This window comes from Meleagris gallopavo, chromosome 13, assembly GCF_905368555.1.
Source record: "Meleagris gallopavo chromosome 13, MGAL_WU_HG_1.1, whole genome shotgun sequence".
Taxonomy (NCBI): Eukaryota; Metazoa; Chordata; class Aves; order Galliformes; family Phasianidae; genus Meleagris; species Meleagris gallopavo.
This window is the reverse complement of record NC_139416.1, coordinates 8,786,104-8,813,366: the sequence shown is the minus strand read 5'-3', so window position 1 is coordinate 8,813,366 and position 27,263 is coordinate 8,786,104. Positions and strand designations below refer to the sequence as shown.

At 36.4% G+C, this 27,263-nt stretch overlaps 1 long non-coding RNA gene across 1 annotated transcript in view; it reads left to right on the top strand.

Annotated features, from left to right (window-relative positions):
• The window catches only part of LOC104912935 (uncharacterized), a 97,519-nt gene that overhangs the window by 33,958 nt on the left and 36,298 nt on the right, over positions 1–27,263 (top strand). Inside the window, exons 8-11 of the long non-coding RNA XR_014886191.1 lie at positions 1,475–1,565; positions 5,854–5,963; positions 7,064–7,111; positions 15,027–15,126. This is a non-coding gene — a long non-coding RNA (uncharacterized LOC104912935). The remainder of the gene's footprint in view (positions 1–1,474; positions 1,566–5,853; positions 5,964–7,063; positions 7,112–15,026; positions 15,127–27,263) is intronic.

The window sequence follows — 27,263 nt, the reverse complement described above, 5'->3', positions numbered from 1 at the left end:
TTGTGGAAATATAGAAGTCAGTTTTGTGGCTATGTGGCAGTGGTCACAATGGCAGCTGGGGGGCTGGCCTGTCCTATTAACATCCTCATAGCTCATGCTGGTCTGTAATGTCTTCAGCCCACAAGCCCCTGCTATTCCCTCAGAGTCAGTGCATTGCACAGCCCTGCACTGCCTTGTTTTCCATGCCAGGCACAGCACAGGGTGAGCACTCTGAGCACTCACCCTCACAGCCCTGATTTCTCTGGGGAGCTGCACTGCCGATGACCCGGGCTCTGGGGCCCGGAGCTGATTGTCTGCTGCCCAGCTGTTGGCAGCTGGCCTTTCAGCCATTAACCTCTCTGGGTATGGTCAGACCTAGGGTAGACATCTCGAATCTGAAGGAGTGAATAGAACTTCCATGCCATTTTTAAAATATTGTGCAGTAAATAGGCTGGGAAGTTTTAACAAATGACCTACCTCTGACAGCAGAAGCTAAATGCAATGCAGAGAATATGTATTTTAGATTTCAATTTAAATAAGGCTTGGAGATTGCGATAGCTCCTGGTTACTTTTGCTCTGTTGCGGATAGCATAGTAGTTGGAAATAGTTTTGGTGACCCATAATGGTAAGATATTCTTTGGAGTGCTGTGCAGTAGTTGGTGACAGCTCTTTATCTGAAACACCACATCCCACCAGGAATACCAGCAAAACTGTTCTTAATTCTCAGTATTCAAGAATTCTTTAAGAGATGATGTTCAGTTGGCACAGAGCTTTTTGATTCTTACTGCTGGCAGATAAGTTGTTTACCGTGCTGAACAATATGTATCAAGTAGGAAACAAATCCTGAAACTATTGGTTTTGTTGGTTAAGTTCTCCTCTTATTTTCTGCAATGTAAGGATTATTTTTAAAATGTCAGCAGCCTTCCTGAACTGATAGGAATTGCCTTGTGAAATAAATAAATAAATAAATCAGACATAAAAATTGAGATCTGAACCTAAAATATCTGAACAATAAATAAAATTGCTTTCTGAATGGGATTGCCATATTACAACTTTAAAATATATGTCTCCATTTCAGTTCCCTGTGCAGGCCTGTGTATTTACTATTTTACCTTTTAGATGTCAACTGCCCCAAACAGTTCTATAAATTGAACTTAGATTTGAAGCAGAAAGTAATTTTCTAAAGATTTTAATTCATATTTTAGGGGAGAGCGTGATATGTATGCAATACATATGAAAAGCATGTAGTCTGATTTTTAATTCTGATTTTTAATTCTGATTCTATAGTCGTACAGAATAATACCCGATTCTTTGAGCAAATTCTTTCAACTTATCTGGATAACTTGAGGTACAGGCTACAGTCAGAGTACAAACACTATCAAGGTATCGTAATGTCTTCCTTAAAAGACATTATATTAAGATGACAAAAGTAGGATGGCTATTTTGTACGTGTAGCATATATTCTATGTTTTCATGTAACTTTCTGTTTCTCAAGTCTGAAGCCCAACTAAGTGATGGCAGCAATTTTGTGCCAGCTGGCAGCATTCTTCAGAGAAATAGGAGCAACAGGCCATAGAAATGGTCAGGTAACAACATACCTTTCTTCCCATTAGAGAAGAGAATAACAAAATAGCAGCTCTGCTTGTTTCATAATACCAAGGAATTTCCTACAAAATAGTGGAGGTCTGGGCAAGATGAGGAATGAGTTCCAATTACAAAGATAGACCGACCTGCCTTTGATTCAGTTTTCCTTCTGGTTCTGGTTGGAAATTTTGCATTACAGAATATATATTGTCAAATTTCTTGTTCCACTGATTTTTTTTTGTTACATCAAATTACTGATTTTTTGCGATTTCCTTGGTTTTTTTTCTTTTTTCTTTTTTTCTTTTTTTCTTTTTCTCTCTTTTGTGTGTGTGTGTGTGTGTGTGTGTGTGTGTGTAAAAAGGATAGCACCGTATAAATCAAACAAGGTAATCCTGACAAAGAAGCAAATCAGTCAGTGGACATCATCTGTTGTTCTGCCTTGTTTCATCTGAGTGTTAGTAGAAGACCAACTCTTCCACACAACTTCTAACAGATTGCTAAATACACAACTATTTACTTATGGAGGTGATACTTACCAGAAAACTGAGAGGAACTTGCACACTGAAATACATTTATATTCATGCGAGAAAGGAAGTGACCTGTTGGAGATGGACCTTGGGTTCCTGAGGAGAAAAGAGGAAGGTTCCATGAAATCATTGTGTTTATATAAGAAGTAATAATGTCATCTGCTTTTTTTTTTTTTTCTTCTGTTTCCTGTTGATTGACTTTTATAGCTTGCAAACATTATGCTGGATTGTAAATTGCAATAAATTTAATCAAGAATTATTTTATTCAGCCTACTAATGAGGAATAATAGCGTATGTATCAATTAGACATGTCAATTTGTGTGAAGAAATAGATTTACAAAGGGATAGTAGGTAAAAAAATATCATTGGTATCAATTCACTTCATTATTTTTAATTTGCTGTGAATATTGAGTGCTTCCAACATAAAATCATTCCTCAATTAAAATAAAACAGCTGTACTCCTACCAGCTTTTCCTTGCTTGTTGTTGCTTACAGATAGCAGTTGTCATTGGCTTCAGTCTTGTGTCACTTCACTAATTTGCAACCATCAATGGGTAAAAAATATAATAATAATAAAAATCTTTGGTTTTTCAATACATTAGGTAGTGTACATTTGTGATTTTTACAGATTGCACTGAAGGAGCAGAAATAATGTAGTGGCAGCCTTTGGGGATATCTGAACTGTGACAAAACCCTGGCCTCTTCTGTTTCCAGCATCAGCAATGCAATAGTAGTTGTGAGCACTTTATTCATTTTGGCACTTTCTTATTACTCTAGATTCCCTTTTTTTTTCCCCTAGGCAATTTCTAGTAAACTAGATCCCACAAATGTGCTATAGTGTGAATGAGAAGGATGAATTCTGAATAGGTTTGTTCACCGTAGAATCTAAGGAATCCCTCTGCTTCCTTTATTAGCACATCTATGCCCTTATTTAGTTTTTCATGATATTATGGAGCATGTATCTGTTTTTGAGTGACATATGTAGCTCCGTGGTTGTTCTCATTCATCTTCAAATTGGTCCAAATACTGACAGTAAGAGCACATTTGTAGGGATAAGCGTGGAAGTTGCTAAAGCTGTTTCTGCAAATCCAGATGTTAAAATATGGTGCATAATTCATTCTGTTAATTCTATTTCTCTAGCAAGAAGTTCTTTATAGCCTTACAATATTTTATATTGGTCTGTGTTAACTTCATATTATATGGCTATTATTTTCATGGAAAGCTAAAACTAAAAAAAAACCACCACAAAACAACAACAACAACAAAACAAAACAAACTCAAACAACAGAACAATTCTTTCAAAGGTGTGGTGTTTAGGATGTTTTCTGTTTGCCAGAAAAATCAGTAATTACATCTATTGTATATGAATAGAAAAAAAGTCGTCTCTCTCAGACAAATGTGGTTTCAAGAAATACTTCTGAGTATTTATTTTGCAACCAGTGTTGCAGGTTTTAGTACTTCTACATCCAATTGGCAGAATGCATTTTGCCATGGTGTATTTTTGTTTTTTTTTTTCTGTTACCAGTGACAGCTTTTTGATAGAAATCCCTAGAAGAGAAATTTTGTATCTGTAGGGAGGTTGAATACATGGAATCTGAACCCCAGCTAAGAGTGGATTGTTTCTAATGAGAAGTAAAAGCTTATGGATGTTGTCTACAGTTTTGAAAATAGAAGCTAAATCTTGCTTATATCAGAGAATTTTAACTAATGATGATTTCAGTACTCATCTGCAAGTTTGTTTCTCCGTACATGGAATCTGCATGCTAAATATGCATGAGGTTTTAGAATTCAAATGAAAATTTTAAATAGTTGAAGTTCTCTGAATTTCACCAGTATTGTAATAACAATGAAAATATATTTAATATATGAACATATTAATGAATAATAATAATAATTATAATAATAATATATTAATGCAATATGTTAAATGATGATAATAATCATTATGTGAAACAATGTTTCTTTTTATAAATTCCCCAAATTTGAGGAAAAATCCTTGCATAAGCTGAATATTCCTTTAATTTTTTCAGTGTTGTTTCTTTACATTGAAATTTGTCATAAAAAAAGGCTAAGTGAGCTTAATGCCTGACTGATATGTATGCAGATATTTCAAAACTGAATAAGAAATGTTGCTGAAAACCACAGACATGCTGAACATCCTAACACCCAGATATGCAATCTATAATGTATAATACCATCTACACTGAGACTTGAGCTAACTAATTTATCCCAGGTCCTATATCTGTGCAATCTTTCACACTACATTTGGTGCCAAACATGGGTGATTTTTGGAGAAAGAATTCTTTCCTTTCTACATGACCGATAGTAGAAAGCTTTCAAATATCTGGGAGAGGATGACAAACAGGAAATGCATGTCACAAGACTGATTGCTGAGTTTACTAAATTGTAATTAGTTCCGAGTTGGGACACTGTTACTTAGAAATAAACAATGTTTTTATCAGTTACTATCAACTATGCCCATCTGTTTGTATTTCCTGTTCGTATCTTCCAGTATTTTTCTATGTTGCAAGTTGAAGCTTGTCCATGGCATCCTGTTAGTGTTGTAATGTTGTAACAAACCCATCACCCTGCTTTTCTGTGCAGTCCGCAGTATTTCTCAAATCGTATCTTTCCAAACCAAGATTGCAGTTAACTTTACCAACTGTCTGCCTTAGAAAGAATCTACCCAGCCACAGTCTCTACATGAGACTGTGACTTCACATTTATGAGTTCAGCAAGACCTGAAGTGACTTGCTCCACACAGCTGTTCAGTGTAGCCCTACACACCAATAATCCTTTAGTATAATAAAATACATGTCTTTGCTTCTTTACTAGAAGTTACAGAGAAGCCTTCTGATCACCCAGCTATGAAAAGCACCGTGACTGGTTCTGCCCAGAAGCTGCATGAATACATGTGGAGCAGAAAAGTTGCTCTTTATAGCCAGCTGTAAAATTCTTTCAAGCCCTGTGAGCGTTCAGCATGAGAAGGCTTTTCTCGCTGGCATTTTCTAAGATATAGATTAACTTCAGCAGTATGCATGAGTCAAGATTACCCTCCAAGCTGATGCTATATCGATGAAACTCAAAGTCAGCCGGTCCGTTTCAAGAACAAAAGCAGCGTTTGGTTCCAGTCAGCTGCCAGAGAACATGCTCCAGATTTGACAAACGTTGCAGTTAGTTGCTTTTGTGAGTTCAGTGCGCAGTGCAAATGCTGTAAAATGTTTTTCACATGATGCAATATTGCCAGCAGATAATCATTGGAGCATTAAACCAAAAGAATTTCTGTATATCCTACAAGCTGCAGGAGGATAAGAAAAAGTAAACAGAAACTACGAGCTGAATTTTTCAGATGATGCCATTCCTTCTCTTGCGTTTAACTGATTTGTTTTTAAATGCTACTTTTTGTCTGTTTCTCTAGGATCTGACTAGAAAATCCTAAACCAGTGTGGAAATGCTTTTTTGTTTCTGTCCTAGTTTTGACTGTGTGAATTTTTCAGAACATTTTCAGTTTAATTATGCAGCTCTAAAAATTGCAATTAAACTGAATTTGCAATGGAAACTGCTCATTTTAGTTAACTGTCAAATTTGCTGTTGCATTGTGAAATCGAGGCCTTTATTATTGTGAGGTGTTTTGGAAAAAATTACTCTTTAAACAGGGGAAAAATGTCAGATCTCTCAGTTCTATCACAATGAGCTACTGATTTGAAGAGAAACCCAAACAATGAAACCAGTAACTCTCTAAACACAATGGAATCTTTTCCAGGTGGTGTCTTGAATTAGTCGGATACTGGAAGCATGGAGAGTATTGAATGAAATCCTTCTCTGCATCTTTAATCTGTTTTATGAAGTGCATCTTCAAAAGGCAGGTAGGAGGTAATGTTGCTTTAAAAGAACCTTGCGATGCCCTCCTTGTTTTAGGGATATCTGACATGGCCTGTTTTGCGGGATGCTATGACGCGATTTGATGGATATTGTGTATTATATGAGACTGTACAAATCTTAATATCTCTGTTCTTCTGTTTTAGCTTGTGATGTACAGCTCTGTGTACGTAGAGCATCTCAGACTAGTGTCTGAGACTACCCTTTTCCTCTAAGCCCTAGGCATTTTTATCACTGTGCCAATAAAAGGAAAGGGATTTATGGGGTACTGCTTTTTAATTCATTCAATTCTCTGTTCATTGTGAGGTTAATGTTGTTGATCTATTTTTCTCCTGAAACAAATAAAAACAATATGTGCTGACACTGACTTTGACTTTTGACATGGGAGATAGAGGTCAACATTTAATTCTATATTTATGGACTGCATGAACAATATTATCTGTATTAAAAACTGTTCACTCAGTCCTTGTCATTTTACAACTTAGTTCAGTAGCTTATATCATGCTGAGTGTTTTTTCCAGCTATGATCAAGGTGCCATCATTCACAGCACTACACTTAAGGGATTGTCAGCCTTTCAATTAAAAACACCTCTTTTACAGGGATTCCTAACATGTGACTAGTAAATAATAATAATAATATGCCAAGAATGAACTGGGGCTTTCCTTTAAAAACAAATGTGCATTAAAAATATCTCCAAAATCACAATCCCCAAAAAAACCCAAAGAAATCAAATAAAGACAGGCACTGATCAGTTTGGCACATGTTCAATGGACATTTTTACTTATGTTAACGTATCAGGCAGATATAACACTATCTAAATATTCACCCATTTCTTTCTCTTTGATATATTCTTGAGTGTTTCTATTTATGAGAGGTGGTTCTCCACTATTAGACGTCTCATTCCCAGACATTTCAGGTACTGAATACTGGTGACATCACTTAGTGATGTGGTTATTATTGTGGATGGTACAGCTGTACCTGTAGAAGTCCTAGCACAAGTGAGTTTATACTGTTGTAGGCCACTTTCTTTCTCAGATGAAAATAAGCTCTTAGAACAATTTTTTTACTTATTGCTATTTCTACTTTTTACTAGGAAAGTACAAAGGAAGACCACCCTGTTTTATGCGCATTGGATTCAGAGGTACTACACTAAGCATTTGAAATATATGAGCTTTTGCATTAAAATACAAATACAGTGGCCCATGCTAACTGCATGTTTGTTTGCTTTTTTTTTTTTTTAAATAAACACTATAGAAATTAATATGCATTTTTATAAAGTGTTCAGTAATTCATACGAAGGTCTTAGGAGGCAAAGAATCTACCGCATGTCATATGTGTCTATTCTAATAAGGACTGCAAAACTGCAACATTGATGGATCATGTTACGTACCATGAATCTCTGAAAAGATTTTCATTAAAAGAACTTTTAAAGACTCTCAGCACTGCTTCTCAGCAGATGGCAAGAGGTGTTTATTTGCCTTATGGAATTCTTTCTGTTTATATACAGAGAAGTGGAGAGGACAACTCTGGTTAGTACTTGTCGGACTGTTTAATATGGATATCATTAGCATTAGCATTAAAAGTGTACAGGAGGTTCAGCTATACACTCTTTTTATAACCAGCTTTGCCCTTGCGTTGAAATGATTCCAAATATTGGACTGTCTTAGAAGGAAAAAAAAAAAAGAAAAGAAAAGAAAAGAAATATAGCTTCCTGATGTGGAATCCTGAAGAGGAATGGTATAGGGGCTTCTTTTCATAATGAAACCTTTAATTTTCCATTATGTATCTTTCTTCCCCTCACTTTCTCTGTCTGGTTCTCTGTTAAATATCTCCTGCTCTATTTCTAGCACTTTTGAACTTTATTTTTTGTTCCTTGTCTTTTTTTTTTTCCTTGTCCTTTTCTTTCTCCTTTCATGTTTGCTGATTTCATTGTCTCTTAGCTGCCATTCTCCCTTATTATATCCTTCAATCTGCAAATCCTCTCCCATATGTGCTCTTGTCCTTTTCTAGGCCTCCTGCCTTTTGATTTTTTCCAGATCTCATTTCCTCTTCACCTGATCTGGCTTTATTCAACTCTGCTCTTGTCTATCTTTCAGCCTGTTTCAAGCCTCCCTTTTTCTCTCTGTCCAGTTGTGGATCCATAAACTAAACAAGACTTTGGCAGAAGATGTCAACAAATGTGATATTCAGACCAGAACTTGACAGCTGCAAAAGTAAAAAGGGGATGTAAAAGCCAAACTTTTGATTTGGTTGGTGTGAATACTTTTTATTGAATAAAATACTCTGTGAATATATCCGCTTTTCTTGCTTGCAAATTTTCTTGCAACAGCTTGAATCATTTTGTATTTTACTTAGTGAATATTAATTACGAATTTATTTAAACTTGAATTTGAATTTATTTCTGGTATGTTTGCAACAGTTTATGTAAAAAATCACACTTTGTACTGTTATGGTGATTTGCAAAGATAAAAAATATTATTATGTAAGTTCCCTGGCTGAGAGAATTATGAAAGTAAGGATTGTGAACATTGGAAATTCATGGTTTTATATGTTTTTATCTAGGGGATTATTCAAATTGAAATTTAATTTAAGAAATCATTTGATACTAAGATCTTGTTTTCATTAAGTAAAATTAAAAAAAAATAAAGAACCACTATTGTTTCTATAATAATAGTGTTTTAGTTGTGGTTCTCAATTAAAAAAAAAAGTAATGTCCTATTCTGAAAGCATTGAATAGAACTATATTCCCTGTTAAAGAAAAAGAATATGAGGGAACTACTGTCTGCTGACCTTTGTTTTGGCTGAAGCCTAATAAATATGGAGCTCTGCGGAGAGAAATGTCTCCCAGAAATTGCATAATAATATCACTTTATTTATATTAGTGTTTTCTAGTTCAAATAAGAGGGGCATCAGTGCTCTGCATGTTGCTTTACTGCTCAATTTAGTAGCTGAAGAGCTGAGTTGTTGGTAAAAGAGAAGAAAGAGAAGTTGCTGATTAGTGAATAGATCTGTCCTGTAATGACTAAGTTGGTTAAGAGACCTTGCTTGAAGAGAGAGGACTTTGTCTAGTTGTTCTTCCTTTAGACTGGAGCAAAATCCAGGTTCCTTTTTGCCATGATGCCTTTTTCTCTTGAAGGCCATCTCAGTGGCCTTACTCTTCAAGAGGAGACCGTTGTGAGCCGCCTTTTCTGCACGTTCAGCTAAAGGTTTGTATGTAGTTTGTGAGAAGCAGCATCACTGCCCTCCTGGGTGGTTAATGCAGGGACATGGAACTTGCCTTAAGACACACCAGCAATTTTCCTTAACCAATTCAGCTTCAGGAGTGGAAGAACTCCTGTAATTAAATATTTTTTGTTTAGATAATGTATTATTGCTTGCTGCCTGAGAACAGCTGCATACATGGAATTTAACCCTAAATATGCTTTTTTTTTTTTTTTTTAACATCTGTTTAGTTTTTATTTTGTGAAAGGGAAGAAAGTTATAGAGGTGGTGACTGGCTGGGTATCTACTTCTATTTATCAGGAAGGTTCTGTCTCTTAGGACATCATTTACCCATCTTAACTGGTAATGATCCTCCAAAGCTAAAAAAATCTACCACATCGGTGATGAATGTTTGCTGATGGATATCATATGTTTTGCTAGGGTTTAAAAGAGTCTAAAAGAAATCAGATTCTTCAGTCTTTCAGCATTGTGAACAGGTGTTTGTATCAGAGAAGTAATGAAATATTGCCCCAGGTAGGGAAATAATGCTGTGAAGCACCCATAAATCAGAACACTCTTCTTATTCTGCGCTGAGTAAACTTACTTTCAGTATTTCAGCATATCTTTGTTTATAAATCTAAGTGCTATTGTGTTGCATTGTACTTTGCAGAGTAATAAATTGTAACATTCAACATTAACTGGTCAAGCTTCAGTGATAACAAAAGTTCAGCAGGCTGGTGGCACTCTAATCAATATTACCTTCTATTTATAGTATTGTTACAAATTGAAGTTTTATTTAAATTAGACAATGCTGAGAAGCTTACAGTAGATCAATGAACTAAAATACAGTAACGGATTTTAATTCGTGTCTGATATGCTGCTACTCTTTTGTCACATGCATCCTTAATGTCCCCAAAACAAGATCACATTTACGTATACTGTAACAGACTGTTGTCTGGCAAAACTGCAAAAATGTTTTAAAGCAGCACGACTGTTGCTGTGAAATGAGCAACAAAGGTGATGGATAGGAGAGAAAAATGGAAAATTCTGTTTGGTTGGGGATTTGTTGTTTGCATGATTTGCTATTTTTTATTCACTATATCATTCTGTTTTCTTATTCAGTACATCAGTTTAACCCGCAGTATTTATGTAGAGTGTGTCATATAGCTAGTGCTACTGTTCTGATTCTTCTTGTCTTTACACCAACTTTACTCCAATGCCAGCAGTACAGTTTTTCTGTGACTTTGTATTGTGAGATTGGGTTTCAGTTTAATATAGCTATTCTTGTTTTTAGAGGTAAAAAGAGCCACCAGATTTTGTGGTTTGATTGGTGATTGGGTCTCGAAGACCCAACAAATATCGAATGACGTATTTAGTATTTTTGGTTGAATTAAAATATGAAGCTATCTTGCAACTATTAAGTTTGACTCTTTTTGTTCTATCTAGATATTAGGTGCTTGTGCATATGTGACCCAGCAATATCTGAGCAACCAAAGCTGGGTGGACACACCAGCTGAAAACAAAGGAGTTGACATATTCCTGCTCACTGACTTGACACATAAGAAATTGTTAGGAATCTTAGTTATTATATTAATCATCATGGTCAGTTGGCACAACCAGCAAGATCTCTCTAACACTATCCAAAATAAACTTAAAATGATGGTGCCAGAAAACTCATTGCGGTGAGTTAACAAGGTCTCTTGAAAGGTGTTTTGAGATTGATGAGGACTTGCCATTGGACACTGTTAATTTTTAAACAAGGTCTAAAACATCTCATGAAAATTTCCATTTTGTTCTTCCAACTGTAAGCTTAGATACTTTAGAGATGGAGGAGTAATTCTGTCTGAGCTTCTAGATGTTGCAGATAAAAGAAACTGATACAAAAAGATGCCAGATATACTGTATTACTAATAAGACTGAGAAGCTTATCCTCCCCAAAAGATCCAGCACTCCCTTTCCGACATGGAAATTCTAAATGGCAAAACCTGAGCTTTCACATGCCGACACAGTGGTCCCCTGCATTTGTAGTAGGGATACCAACACACTCAGTGCTCTTCTGTTACTTTATTCATACTTTATTTGGATTTGAGAGCTGTTTTTATGCCTTTCTACCTGGCGTTTCAGAGAAGAGCAGAGGCAGGCTGGAGAAATGGAGGAAGTTAGCAAGGAGTGGTGAGATGTGTGCTGTCCCCCCTCAGTACACTCAGATGGGGATGAAAGACACTGAACATCCTCTCTCTGATGTTGAAGGGTCTGAGCCCATGGGGAAGGAACAGCACAGCTGAGTACCAGGGCTGATCCAAAAGTAATGCCTCCTATTTTATTATGATGTCAGAGATTGTTCGTGGTATGGCAGCAGAGGCTGAACCTTCCCACCAGTATTCTATTTCGTTTTGTTGCTGTGCCACAGATCCAGCAGGGGGCCAGTCTGTCAGAGTGGTGCCTGATATGGGAGTGTGGATGAAGGAAAGGAGTGTAACTGAATTCTCTTATGTGGAAAAAAATGGCACTCACTGGCATTCACTTATGCTTGTTGAACGCTTATGGAGACCAAACAAGTTGGATGACAGCATAGTGAAGTGGTGGGGGGTACGTTTCAACGGTGGTGACAGCAACAGTGTGTTACCTCTGCCAGTGCAGACTTTTACGAGTGTGGCAAGCTGATGAAAATGCACAGCTAATGGTGGTGACTATGCTGAAAAACTGTGTTTAGTAGTTGAGAATTTGCTTTATCAAATAGTGTTATTGTGCTCTTTGTATCTGTTGTAGTTCCCATGGAAATAAATACGAGGCATTACTTTTGGAGCAACCCACTTAATTTCCAGTTTCCCCTGATCTGCTTATTCCTTTGTTCTCTGCATTATACTGTTTTCAGGGTCAGAATTTTTTGTACGCTGCCTGATATTTGTGTCTCCTGAAGTGAAATTTTCTTTTCCTTCTGATCTTATGTTTGCCTACAAATTTCCCTCACTTAAAAAAGTAAAAACAATAGTAAATACTTGTTTTAATATTTGTCTTTCTTTTTCTCCCCTCTTTGCTGCCACCAGGCTGTTCCTCGTGCTGACTGCTGCAGCTGCCCACCTTCTCACTGTGTGAGCTAACATTCACATCAGATAGAGGAAGTGAAGCTGGCTTTTAGCTCCAGCAGTGGGCACAGCCTGGGGGAGAACTGCTTTTTAGCAGCAGGAAACATCAGCGTCTTCTGAAAGAATTTCTGGGGCTGGTTTTCCCAGATCAAAATGTAAAAAGGGACTCCATCATTTCATCCAGAGATTATATTTATATATGTGTGTATACTTATACACACACAACAATAATGTACTTTCTTTAATCTTGACCTTCTCTCAGGAGATAATCTTACTCCTCCACCCAGCAACAATGAGAATCTCCCTGAGAGACCTAAACCTACATAGTGTAAAAATGGGGGAGAGATTATCTTGTGCCTTTTCTGTTTTTTGTCATCATTCTCCTTTTTGGTTGGATGACAGCACCATGATCTAGAGACAGAGTGAGACAAGCAAACTGGCTGTACTGTGCCCCATTTGGCAGAGAATACTGAGATCCTCTCAAATTAAAGTTCATAGTTTTAATAGCATTTTTGAGACTTCATCTTGCATATTAGAACTTAGCCAGGTATTAGGTAATTTAGATAATAAATTCTCTTCAAAGTGACCCATCATCTTAGTATTTATTTTTTTTTCTAGAGGATGTAAGGCATAAAAGCAAGCTTTGTAGTTTTATATCTGTCAGCATGTCACATAAATATCTCAGTAACTACTGATCTTATCACCATAAAACTTCCATTTATACAGTTAGACATGTCATGTTGGTCAGTTGCACAAAAAGTTAAGCACATGCAATATTAAACTCCAACCCATGCCAGCTCCATTAGCCCACATCTTGAAGTTCTCTCTGAACACTATTAGAGGAGAAGTGGGGGAGGAGGAGGAGGAGCAGACAGCGGACTCAGATGAGAACGGACTCATGTTGAAAATTACTGAAATGATGAAAGGGATTGCAGAGGGATGTTTGGAGTCTCAGTATTTCCCTGAAAATCAAAAGATCTGTTTTCTGTTTGATGAATGACTTTAATAGTCTTAATGACCTCGTATGATGTATTTCATTGTATTGTTCATTTTTTTAGAAGATCAGTCTAGAAGCATTTCAAGCTATATCACCTTTGCTGGTCAGAATTGGACTCCAATATCAGCATGCCATCTTTACACTTTCATTACTTCTGTAGCATTAAAAAAAAAAATCGGAATTCAGCAAATTCTAAAGTTACTTATTTTTAGTTTTGAGTCTAACTCAGACTTGGCAGGAATGTGTCTTTAAAGAGCAGTGTAAGCAATTATTTATCTGGAATAAAGTTTGTTGGGAGTACTAGTTTATAAATTGTGCAATCTATTAGTTTGATTTATGTTTTAAAAATTCCCATGAATAGTACAATTAATACTGATTACTACTCTTTAGGTCTTCTGCAATTTAAGTTTTGGGCCCCAGTATGCTGAAGCAGCCTGTTTCTAGAAATATCTTGCATAGTAAGTTATCTGTAAAGTCAGGCTACTCAGACTAAGTGAAGTTAAGGGATAGTTTTATAAAAGCCTGCATGCTTAATTGTGTGCCTAATTTGATGAAGTAATTAATTCATGTTATGGATAGAGACTATAGTAAAAATGACTGAAAATATGTAACTAGCTCACTGCAAATCCCGGACTCTAAATTGGCTACTTGCATGTGTATACATGCTTCCACGAATACTTGCAGCAAATTGCAGGTAAATTAAGCATTAAGTGTCAGGCACATACTTGTGCTTGAGCAAAATGATCCTACCTTGGAAAATATTAGAAGATTCACTAACTTTTCATCTTTGTTCTTGTTTTTACATTTTCGTGGATTTGGCAACGTAGCACATTATTTTCTTGAAGAAATATAGCATGCATCTCATACTATCCTTTTAGAAATACATGAGGCTGCATTTTTTCTGGCAGTGCTGATAGCAGAAAATCTTTCTTTTCTGTTGTTAATGATACAAAATTGACTTTGCTCCTGTATTCCCTACAGAAAATGGTACATTAAAAATAATGGCGTTTAAATTTGGATGTGTTTAGGAATGTCACAATATGAAGGGTTGGTCCAGTTTTCAGAAAAAGTAAGGTATCTGCAATGCTATAAACACACACGCTTACACAGTCTCCAATTTTTTACTTACACAGCTCTGTTTAATTTAAGACTGGATTGAACATGCTTGTCACCAAGTCCACCATTGGAAAGACTGGTCATTATATAAATATTACAGCCAAGTTGAATTTGCCAACATCCCAAATGAAGAAGAATCAAGGAGAATTTGAGTAGTGGCCTTTTTCCCTTCTTCTGAAGGAGATATTATCAACTCATTAGCTACAAGCCTGCATGGAGGCCCCAACTGTGACTTTTAAAGCAAGAAACACAATCCTTGTTGTTAAGATTGACTTTCAGCATGCCAGCTGTCCCTCTTTTGGAAGGGTTGGCCTTATTTTTCAAGTAGAACATGTGCCATCTTGATTACCCAAACTCTTAATTCAATGCTGTTTAATGCTTTGTCTCCTCAAAATATCCCTTATATCCAGCTTTGATTGGTGGGTAGATGTACCAATACTGATCAGCTTAATTACCAGTGTGAGGTAGCGCAAGGCAGACATGAGGTAGCAGCACACCTTTCCCAGCATTCTGAGGTAATTAACCAAAAAATATTTCCCTGCCACCTGTCTAGCCTTGGAGAAAATCCAGTTTTCTTTCCAAGCTATGCGAACAGGGGATCATAGCAGAATTTGGGAAGCAGGATAGCTTACCCATGTATTTTCTGTTCTTCCTAGAGTCATCTATAGTGGTTATTCCAGAAGCTCAGACTGCTGGTGTCTTTCTTTCTCTGCTCCCAGCATGGTTTCTGCAGCAAAGAAACTGTGAAGTATTAAGGTAAGCCATAAAGGAAATCATGAGCTTTGATCTTCCTTGGTTTGTTAGGATAGGAATGCTGAATATACCTTTGGAAGGATCAAGTACAAAAATCAACAAGGTTTGGTTTTACTATGGCCTGGCTAAAATTCCTAATTTTTTCTCAGTTGTTCAAGACTTAAACTCAGTGTAGTAGCTATAAAAAACTTAAATTTGCTGTGTGTTCAATACTTAGAGGAAAAGTGCTGTAATTCTTACCATGCCTAGATGAAAACATACATGGTCTATTTACATTCATTATCTACACCAGATTAATATAAAATTTCTCACTCCTCAGTGCTTGCATTGATGAAGTGTTCAAAACAACAATGACAACAACAACAAAAAGCCACTATATAACATCACAAAAATATAACATAAAATAATGTTGTTTTACACTTAATCTAGTTTGAATAATTTTAGTTTTTATGTCTGCACTTATACTGAAAAGGCACATTGTGATGTAAAAGGTGATGACTAATTCTGGAATAACTTCTGAGTTCTGATGGCTTTTCATTAAATAGAGTGTAACCTATATGAGCTAATGGGTGTGTTAGTCCATCTACAAAGACGACATCTATGCTTGAAGCATCCCAGCCACCCTGAAAATTTTCTTCTGCGACCCTGACATATTGTACAGTTGCAAATTGTCTATTCCGATGTCATGTTTCCAGAAAACAACTCAAGTTTGAGACAAATTCAATTATCTGTGGTTAGATACTTTTTTCTAATGCTGGAATTGTTATTCTGCCATAGTTCAGGAATAGCTAATGGAATTTCATTCAAGCCTCATTTGGAAAACAAACCCCATACTTTTTGGCAGGATAGAAGCGGGAAGAGATTTAGTCCACAAGGTATATTTTATCCTGGCATATAGGAGAACAGTTGGTGGAAAATGGTTTCTTCTGTAACCCCTTAGAAACTTAACTATCTGTCAGTGATTGCTATGAATGTGGTGCATGACATATCATGAAAATTCACATAAATAAAATGGGAAAAGCATCCTGTTCAGGACTGCCTTTGTGGAAGGGTTGAGAAGAAATATATGATGAGGAGAAGAGAAGGGCTTTACATTCTTAGCTGTCAGAGTCTGGAGCCCTGGCTGGAATAGCGAGACCTTCTACAGTAGTTGTCTTGGGGTTTCATTTATTGCTTTATCTACCCTGAGCTGAGGGTAATGAGGAAAGTTAAAAGAGGAATAGCCAGTGCTCATTTATCTGTTGGGTCATTGTTCTGATTTGTCCCAATTGTAACCAGTTCACTGCAATACAAACAGTGCTTGTAAATACTGAAATTTAAAATTGGTGGAAAAGTTTTAAAAGTCTGCATGTACTACAAAAATTTATATGAGTGGAATTAGTCTTTCTATGGCCTACCACATTATTGACAGATAGAATGAGGTTTCAGCTATTGGATAGCTGGTTGTACATGAACTAGTGATTCTTGTCCCTCTTCCTGTAATACCTTTTAGTCAGTTGAAATTTCTTAAGAACTTTAAAAGTGAAGAGCAAGGAATCTGTTAAAAAGACTTCACTTCCACTCATGTCATTGAAGTGCTGCCTGATAAACTTGCTCTGCAGTGACCTGTGGCTGTAACTGAGGTCAGCAGGGGAGCCAGAATTAATAAAATGCACATCGAGACTCCAGACCCTGCCCATTTAACTACAGAGCTCTAAGCAATTGTAAGCAATAGCCCTTATTTGCTCTGTTGTAGCTCAAATGCACATAGTGAAACTGCTGAAGTATTTTTTGCAGCAGTGGTTTGGAGCAGCCATTTTTGGTCAGAACATTCGGAGTTTCATCCTGTCATAGCAGCATCCCAAAACTTTGAATGTAAGGTTGAGATTAGGTCAAAGCTCTCCTAGAGCCTGCAAAGGGCTGTTAGATGTCACGTGCAGAAGTTGAGCGTGTATGCTGTGAGAAGCATGGAGAGACTGTGGTGAATTTGAGGATTAGTTCTCATTATAGGTCTGGATGGCCTTCCAACTCTGCTAGATTAATATGAGCCCTTCAACAAAGACTCGTTCCTGATGTTTGCTTCTTTAGTGCTTCCACATCCAGACGTTCCCACTAATTCTCCATTCACACTGACCTTAGCCTTTCTACAGCCTTTTTGCATAGATGTGTGCATATGTACTGCTTTTGGAAGGAATCATCCAATGCGTAGAATCATAAAGGTTGGAAAAGACCTCTGCTGTCATCTAGTCCAACTGTTCACCTACCACAAGTTAGCTGTGTGTGCCTGTGTTACAGTGGCAGGAGCCATAGGTCATCTGTCTGCTTCTGAAAGTGCAGATGAAGTTGTAGAATGATTTTACTGGCTTGCTTACCTCCAGTCTGAAGCATAAACGGAAGCCAGCTGAATCTACTTTAACTGAGGCAAACCATTGACTTCTGTGCTTAGTGCCAGAAAAGTTGTTGAGCAATAACTTTGAAAAATCCTCAGACATAAGAATGGACTTTGTAATGATCTCAGTTCTTCAGTGATATGTATTTAAATAGGTTACTTGATTTACTATCCAGTTTTAGTTAAAATGACCACTGAGATCATTAATCATGATAGCAGCATTAATTGCATAAATATCTGAGTTGCTGATTTTTCACGTTCATGACTCTATAAGCATGTGGATTAGATGATGAAATAAAAAATGTGCATTGTTATTCCATTGATGTCTAATTCCTTTCTGTTCTTCTACTTAGTCGATTCGTTTATCTAACCCTTGTCCTGTGACAATCTCTGAGGTGTGTAGTACTACGATGGTGAAAAAATAAGCTCAGCTATTTGTAGTTAGCTTTTTGTCATGCTCCAGAATGTCTTTTCTAGGGATGTTTTTTGACCTAGATTCAAGCTACAAGCAGGAACTTCTGGGTTAAAGAAGGAGTACTTTGTCTGAGTTGTTCTTTATCATATGATTTGTGTGTGTGTGTGTGTTTCATAACTGCTGGAGAATTTACACTCTGTCAGTATTTTTGTTTTAGTGGTTGTAATAAAGAAAACTATTTATTGAAGATTTCTGATGCAAATACAATGAAGGGAAGTGTTTTTGTTTCCTCCTGTGGGTATTTATACTTGAATTCTTTGACTCATTTTTTCAGAATGAGGGCAACTTTAGTGTTATATAATAAAGTAGTTCATGGTACAATTAATATGATGTAGGAAAACAGTAACATGATATGCTGAATTTAAATAACTGGAACTGATCAAGAGGGACATCAAAATTAAATGCTAGATAGGATTGACATAGCAAATACAAGATGGCCACTACTTTTAAGTTGAAATGCTTTATCACCCACTGATACGTTCCAGGCAAATTTGTTGGGAGACTAAACATTTTGATAGTCTTTCCATTATTTCTTTGAGCCATCAGCTTTTAATTTTCTCTTTCTAGTTAATATACTTGTGTATAATTTAAACAGAAAACTGTTCTGTTTCATCATAAAAGATTTGTCTATTACTTTTGGTGTGTAAATCAAGTGGACAGCAAAACATTCTTGAACTTGTTTTTTGAGGCATTTGTTGACAACAACAGGAAAAGAGATCACAGAGACCGCCAATAAGTGTGGACATCAATTATTTTTTAATTGTATAGGAGTACAGTACACTAATTAAAACTAGTATATCTTGCAATGCCAAAGGCAAAATTAATTATTAATTTTTATTAATATTCAGAAGTAGCACAAGGAATACATTAAAAAAGATTTTGTGGCTGTGACTGAGATCTTGTTTTGCTTTATATTTTAGCAAAAATAGTATGTTAGCTAAATTTGAATAGTTAAATATGCACTGAAGAGATTATATGTATCGAAGAAGAATGTTCTATTTAGACTAGTTATCCAGTGACAGGAATATATGAGGTAGGAAAAATTCTTTAAAAAAAACAGAGCTTTGCTCTATTTTACCTGAGAAGTATAAATACATTTATTCTGCCATTGTTACCATGGATACTTTAATTATCAGATTGAGTGTTTTACCTATGGTATCTTGTATTCAATAGGATAATTTACTTTCAACTTCTTCTAGGATCTAGCTCATCAAATTAGGTTTGTCCTGAACTGATTTGCCAAACCTGGTGTGCTTCTGGTCAAAGTTACTCCTCTATCTGCAAGAATAGACTTCAGTGTGCAGTAGGTAACTCATCTGGAAGCTGCCATTCTGGATCAGAAGCCTATCAGAAAGAGAAGCTTTTGTGTGGGAACATAGATTTCACCACTGTAATAGCATGTTAATTGGCTCTGTATGCACTAGTTCAGCAAAGTTAGAGTGCAAAGTTTTAATTTTTGGAATAATCAAAATTTGTTTAAAAACCTCCTGAAGGCATTTCTATGAGAGCAAAGTTTTTAAAGGGCAGCTTGTGTCTGGTGTTATTTCAAATGTTGCCTCATTTTGTGATGGGAAGTGGCTATTAGAAACCTTATCAGGATATTGCATACTGCTATGATTTTTTTTTCTAGGCCAGTGAGTTTCAATTTGCTTGATCACTTAAGATTAGGCAGGCAAAAGTTTACATTTAATTTTCTTAAAACTGAGCTGCAGAACCTAGAGAGAGATGGCTGTCTCTAATCTTAAAAGAAACACTATGAGTTTCACCTCTCACCTCTTAGTGATCTTACTTGTAATTGCTGTAGTCATTCAGGCACTGCCTAGAAATATGGACATTGCTTGCTGTACTTTGGCTAAAATCTAAGATAAATATATCACAGATCCATACCTAATTTAGCAGTACTACAAAGTTTAGTTTTTGTTTCATCCGAATATCTCAATCTACTATTATAGTAACATATAAAATATAATTTTGTCTTGTAAACAAACTGTTGGACATGCTGGATTGCTACAATTATCCAGAACATGTTTTTCATTTGGTTACAGCAAAGCAAGCAACAAAAAAGTTTTCCTATGTTTTAATTGAGCTCTGTGTAAGTGTAGATGCAATTTTTGTCCTCTTCAAAAAGAAGTCTGTTGCTTTAGAAAAGTCAGATTGTGCCACACCTTGAATTTTAATTTTGTAAGCAAAGGGAAGAGTAGTGATAATATTCAGCTTCAGTTTATCATCAAACCTGTGTTTTGCAGCGATTCCGACCTCCTCAGAGCTCTCTCCATGGATTGGAAAATAACACGAGTAGTGTTTCTAGTTCCCATGTATCTCTGTGCTTGTGAACAGGCATGCCTGTCACTGAGCAGCAAAGAGGAGGAACCACTACTTCGCTTTGCTGTTTCACAGAGAAATCAGCATATGTGGGAAGAGTAGGCTATTGCAGACAAACATTACAACTTTACTTTGCTGTACTTGTTTTTCAAACTCAACTTCAAAATCTGACAAAATACAACTCATTTCTTAAACAAACAAACAAATGAAAATGAACCCAAACTTTCCAAAAAGTTTCTGATCACAGTTCTGGAAAAGCAATTCTAAGAAGCTCTTTTCTGAATTTTGCTGTTCTCCATCCTGAAAGTAAAGAGTGCTGTGTGTTGTCCAGGAAAACCAGAGTGCACCTCATGGAATAACATCAAAGGGAAGCACTTGACAAAGACAGGCAATTTAGATGCTCGGTTCTGGAAATGTATTGACTGAAGATGAAAGCTCTTTACGAAAAAGGCTTTGTCTTCTATTTATATAGAATATTGCATAATTTAGTAAATGTTGGGGACACTATTAATCTCATCCAACTTTAGATGTCTACAGTGTAGCTGTCAATCTTAAGAGAAGATCAATTGCACTTTAAAAGTGCCTGTTTCTCTCCACTGACTATAAAAGGAGCCCGCACAAGTAGCTCAGGTGCAGACAGCTTCATCTATATTTGGGCAGATGAGTGCTGCTCTAAAATGCTGTCTAGCATGGCTAAATAATTGTAATTGCCATTTAAAAAAAAATCCTTGGGAATATATCTCATTCTTCAATCAACTAAGGAAAATAATGGTAACTGCTGTTTTTAGTATTACATTCCAAAGTGAAGTGTCAGGGGTTGTTAGCATAACCACAACAACATCAATCCATTTGTAGGTTCCTGAAATGTTAATTCAGAATAGAAGTCTGAAGCCATGTGCTTTCTCAGAGCAAAAGAAGAAAGCTGAACACCTGGGTTATCAGTGCTATAACAGCAGGTCAATCGGAAATTCTATCTCCAGTTGAAAAAACAAAACAAAAAATTAAATTCCATATGGAAATGACAACAGAAATATCCAATGCTGCTGCTGCTGGATCCTCTGGATCAGCTGATATTCTTTTTGGACATCTCAAAATCTGTTTACTGTTGTTGTTTTTTTGTTTTTTGTTTTTTTTTTTTGTTTTTGTTTTTTTTTTGTTGTTGTTGTTTTTTACAATGGAAATGTTGTTTTGAAATACAACAGAACATCATGTTCTTCTAAAGCTGTGCCAGTTGTCTTATTAGTGGCAAGGCACTATGCTTGAAATGTTGGCCATGAAGAGTCTATACGCACAGTGCCATCTGTTCAGACATTGACTAAGATCATTTTAGCCAGTATGTAAGGACTGATATTACTATTTCTTACTGTGGGCATAGAATTAATGGGTGCAGCCGACCTGATAGTATGTAGCCCGTTTAAGGTAAATATGTGACAATCTACTTCCAATGCTGCTTTAATTGCTGTATGGTAAAGCAATATAAGAACATCCAGAAGAGCTTGTATGGTAGATGTACAGATGTGTGCTCAACTGAATGATTATAATCTAAAGATATACTGAGTGATATTCCAGGCAGCTGGTTCTTTCTTGCTTCCCTCCTAAATGTTAGGAGGAAAGATGCAAAATATGTAAGAACCGGAGGAAAATACTGAGCTCTGAGGCAAAGGAGATTTTGTATCATTTGGCATGGAATATACTGATGCTAAAATAACCAAGTCTAGATTCAGAGTCATGTAGATACAAAATATCAAGTTCACTAAAAGCTGTAGGGTGATGGGGCTCCAGTGAGAGTGAAGGACTGAACACTTTAATCTTTAATATTAAATTTAAAATATGTTTATTTGAGAAAAAATTAACAATTTATCTATTTGAGTAATAGGCATCTGTATTATGTACTGTACCTTGCATATATTTCAGACTTGTTTACTAAATTATTTCTCCTGTGAATATCTTTCTATCGGAATAATTATTCTCTATTCCTATAGAACATCTTTTAAGAGGGCATGAATAGGATGTTAAAATAGACTGACTATTCAATTTCTCTCAAGATCCTGAACACTTAGAACAGCTCTAGAAGGAAATCTATTTGTTCCAAAAAATTAAAATCAGTGTGTTTTGGTTTTGAGAAATTCTAATACTGCATGTCTTGAACAGTTGAGTAAAGACTCACTTTGCTTGTGTTGGAAAGCACATTAGAAATGTACAAGCTGTCCTTTCCAGCTCCTGCTGGAAATTATTCATTCTAAGATGCATTTGTCATGCCATCTAAGTGGGATGATCTCTTGACAACTGATTCATGTAAGGATAAGTAATTGTCCTGGTTAGATTTTTTCTTTCTCTCTTTCTCTCTCTCTCTCTCTTTTTTTTTTTTTTTAATTTTATAAATGCTATTTTTAAAGGAAAATCTTGAAATTGAAGAATAAAGATATTCTAGAGGATTTTAGATCAAATCTGCCTTGTAGAGATGTGATTGTGTCAAGCTATTGTGTCATATTCTCTGCTTTAAGATGCTTTCAGATTCCTTATGCCAGAGATACTGTCAGTCATTCCTGCCTGCTGTGTAAGGGACGTCTCTCACTCACAAATGACCTTCTTACAGATTACACAATTCTTTTTGACTTTAAAGTGAAACATAACATTTTACAACCTGTGAAAAAAGTGCTAGTTAGCAACCTTCCCTCTAGATGTTTGTATTCATGAATAACTGCTTGTTTCATCAAGACAATTATTTTTCACTAATTTATATTCCTGCCTAAGTGAAGGTACAAAACAACTAAGGTAGGGCAAGATGGATTATATCCATTCTTTGCCTCTTCTGCAGAAGGATATAAAAGCAGTTACGTTGGAGCAACCCAGGAATTAGCCAGGGGTATAGCCATAAAAAAAAAGATGAGGAAAAGAGCCAGCTTGAGTGTTAGGTTGTGCTGTGAGGCTGGATGCACAGTTACTTATGTAAAATGAACACGATTGGGAATTACAGAAAAACTGAGTCAAATGTCATTTTACAGAATATCCTCAGAGCAGAAACACCACTTTATTTGAAAGCAACCAGTCTAAGAAATGCTGTATTTTCAAGAGACATCATGGAGTGCAAAGGTTGTGAACAAAGCTGTAACAGCTACAATGAGCCACCAGAAGTAGTAGGGAAAACTGTCTTCTGTAGCATATGCACAGTTCAGGCCTTTTCTTCACACCTCAGAATGCAATAAGAATATCCATCAAACTCAAGCTGTTGCTCTACCAGTGAAGATGTATTTCAAATAAGGAAGCGTTACCTGTGAAGATCATCTATTAACTGCTGAGATCTATGGGTAGCTCTGATGTAAACCTCTTGTTTTCTCTTGAACTGTTCACCAGCCAGCTAGAGCCTCAAGCAGGACACCTTTGTGTTGTAATACTGATTACCGATGAGCCCCTCTTTTGAAAATGTCAGTGAATTTGGATAACTGTCTTCCACATTTATAATGCCTTACTAATTAACATTGTTAAAAACTGAGCTGTCCAGAAAAGCTAGATGGTATCACAATTTGTATTATGGATGCACAAAATCTTTTTTTTATCTTATTTTTCTCTTTCACATCTGAACCATAGTGAATGGCTCCTACCTCTGTATGTGAATGCCAGAAAGCTTTGCTCAGCAAGTGATCCATCTGTAATGCATATTCCATACTGTTCATTTTACTTATAGTAAGTCTGAACACAGTATGTCTATGCATGAGATAGACAGCATGTCATAGTTAAGTCTGGGTTTGTTGCTCTCCTGCAGAGTTGTCTTTCTTTTTTTATTGACTGTGTTACTAAATATTGAGAGGCAGTGCTTGAGAATTTCTTAACTTGATTTCAGATCCTACTTGACCTATGTTTATCTGCATGTGGATAAAATGTTATTTTAATAAGAAAATAAAGGTATTTGTTAAACCGTGTCTTAAATATATTCGAATGTAAACATGATTCTTTACAATAGAGATCTTGAAAGATATCTTCATTCTTTTTTTCTTTTTATATTTTGCACTCTACACACATTGTCACTAGAAATGATAATTGCTGTATTTTGAGCAGCAAAAATGCATCTCCTGTATTTTCATGATTTTGTACGATTAATTATGCTCTTTTTCTTACGTAAGAATGCCGCTCTATAATTGCTGAGTTTTTATGAATCATTTTTAGACACTGGTGAGACTGTTTATTGCAAAGAACAAAAGTTGAGAATGTTGGAGAATGTGATGGCTTTTTTTCCAGGTTGTGCTAAGTAATTGATCAAATAGTTAATTTTTAAGAAAAAAAAAATGTTATCTTGAATTCTAAAGTGGTTACATTGAGCTTTTATGGCAACTAGTAAATTTTTGCTCTGTCAAACTTTGGATACATGTAAAACATTGAGATTATATTCTCTGACTCTCATTTATTGATATCAAGAGTAAATTCTCTTGAATAATCTCTAGTTTACAAAAGTAAGCTAGAAACCATATTGTCAGAATGATTAGAATTCTATCGGGCAAACAAAAGAGCTCTACCTCATTATTATTTGCATCTGAAGTAGCGCTCTCAAATCATAACGTACTTTAAAGACTTCAGATTTAAACAGAATATCAAGATGTTTTCATGGCAAAATGAAGTCTGGCTTTCCAGGAAAGCATCCTTTGTGTTCTCTGATAACCACACCATGACTGAGAAGGAGATAGCAGTGTTGTGACCAAACAGGAGCAGTACATGTGCTGCCTGCCTGGATGTCTTCTGCTAACTGCAAGGTAGCATTATATCTGCCTTTACATACAGTAGAGATTCTATATTAGTCTTTCCTCATACTTCTAATTTTCATGAAACTTGCAGGGATATAATTACCTCTAATTATGATGTGTCAGATAGGGCAATGAATCCAGAAGTGATTAGGGAGAAAGGGAAGGATTTGGATTTGAATAGTTTAAGGCACAATGCTTTGGGAAGTCAAGCTGAAAACAGATAGAAAATTTCCTTCTGTGGACCTGGAAAGGATGTCTGCTAACTCTTTTTAATATAGGCTTTAAGTCAGGATGTAATATCATCTGCTTGTCATCTTCAGAGTTAGTAATTTCTTGCTTTTCATTTTCTCTCTTTCTCTTACAACACTCTGCCAAATTTCCACCCATATTTATCTTTCTTTTCTGAGTGGCTTCTGTTTTCCACATGCTATAATTCCATTTTTGTTTTCAGCAGAATTCCTTTGTCTTACATTCTCACCCCTAATTGGTATTCCTGATCCTCCAACTCTATTATCATATAACACCTCTTTTGTTTTAACCATCTGTAAAATACTGATTTTCTCTCTTTCAGCCTTTTTAGACCTCTGACCTCTAATTCTGCAATTCATCTCATTGTTTCCTCCCTCTTCACTTCCAGTGGGTAAGAGGACCATATCTGAAGTGTTATCTCTTCTGTGGAAAGATGTTAACTTGTACCAAGGTGCACTCATGTCCCTCTTGCCAGGAACAGGGAATGCCTGGGTTGCCTTGCACATCAGATTTTAAGAAAAAAAGGGAAAATGGAACTACGGGCTTTGAGATACTTGTCGTAAAACAGAAATATTTGAACTAAATATATTGTTATATATAAACAATTGGCCTTGAAATGAGAGTGTTCTGATGATCATGTAATCCTGCATTTAATCACATCCCAAGGACTGCCAGCCCCATTATGAGAATAGAAAAAAATATTGCAACAAACAAGAAGAAATATTTGCATATAACCTAGCAGATGTATATAAATAGAAGCCAGCTTACTTGAGTCAAAGTGTACAAGTGGATGCTACCTTCAAACAGTCAGTCCCCTTTTTTTTCAGAGTTCAGAGCAGACTGGACACAGACTTGTCAATGGAGACAACCTCTCTTACTGAGAGGTTATGTGAAATGCTTCAGAGTCTGTTCAGATTTAATACACCCATTGACCCTCTTAAGACCACCATTTAACGTAAAATAGTTCAAGATAAGAAATATTAATACAAACTATTGTAGTCCAGTTCTGTTTCAAAGTACCTGAAAACCAGGAAGTATTCCTATAGAATCAAGTTTTATATGTAGAATAAAGGTAAACAGAATGGATACCTTGTTCTTCTCTGCCCCTCATGTGGATGAGGACTGCTACCTCTGGGTTCTTCTTTCAAATGATCCTTCAGAAGAATGCAGTGGTGATATCTGCAAAGGAACACGGACCGTATTTTTTCCTACAACAGGCAGATTCAAGGGAAAATGCAAACTTTGGGCCCTCAGTTGATATTTGCACAACCTTTTCCAGGATTAGCGTCCAGCAGGAATTCTGCCTAGCCAGGGATATCTACTGTTCAGTCATCTGCCTTGTCTCTGTAGTGCTGGGAATGCTGACATGAGCAAGCAGGTCTGTAGGTAAAGGTGAATGACCATTGTGTTTAGATTTTTGTTTAGCAGATTGCATCAAGTGTGCTCAAGCAGGAAAGGTCAGCCACAAAGTGGAGCAGGGACCTCCTAGCAACCTCACAGAGAACTTGCTGTGTTCTCAACTTCCAGAAATGTGTGCTCCCACAGGTCTTTGTTTCTTTGTGTTCCAGTGGTGGTACTTGAGTAAGGTCAGATGCTCTTCTTAGGGACGGGATGTGTCCCTGGCAAACTGCCTATCCATGTATGGCTGAAATGATCTTGGCTTTTCTTGGGGTAGAGGGATTTCTCATCAGAAAGTGATGTGTGAACCAGACTTTACTGTCTTCCAAGCACTGGATGACCTTGTTCCCCTGGCAGCCTTTCAGACAGTGTGTAAGGGTTCCTGAACTGTCATGGGGCTTCCTAATGATGCTTCCAGCATTTCTGATGCTTCAGATGTCTGTGGATAAACAGTATGAACTATAGAAGCATGTTGTGCTTTATTATGTCAGGACAGTATAGATACAGCATGTTTTACAGCTTCCAGGGAGAACAGGCAGGAAGCGACTGATGAAGCTGAGGAAAAGCTGAGAGCAAACCACTTTAACTGATG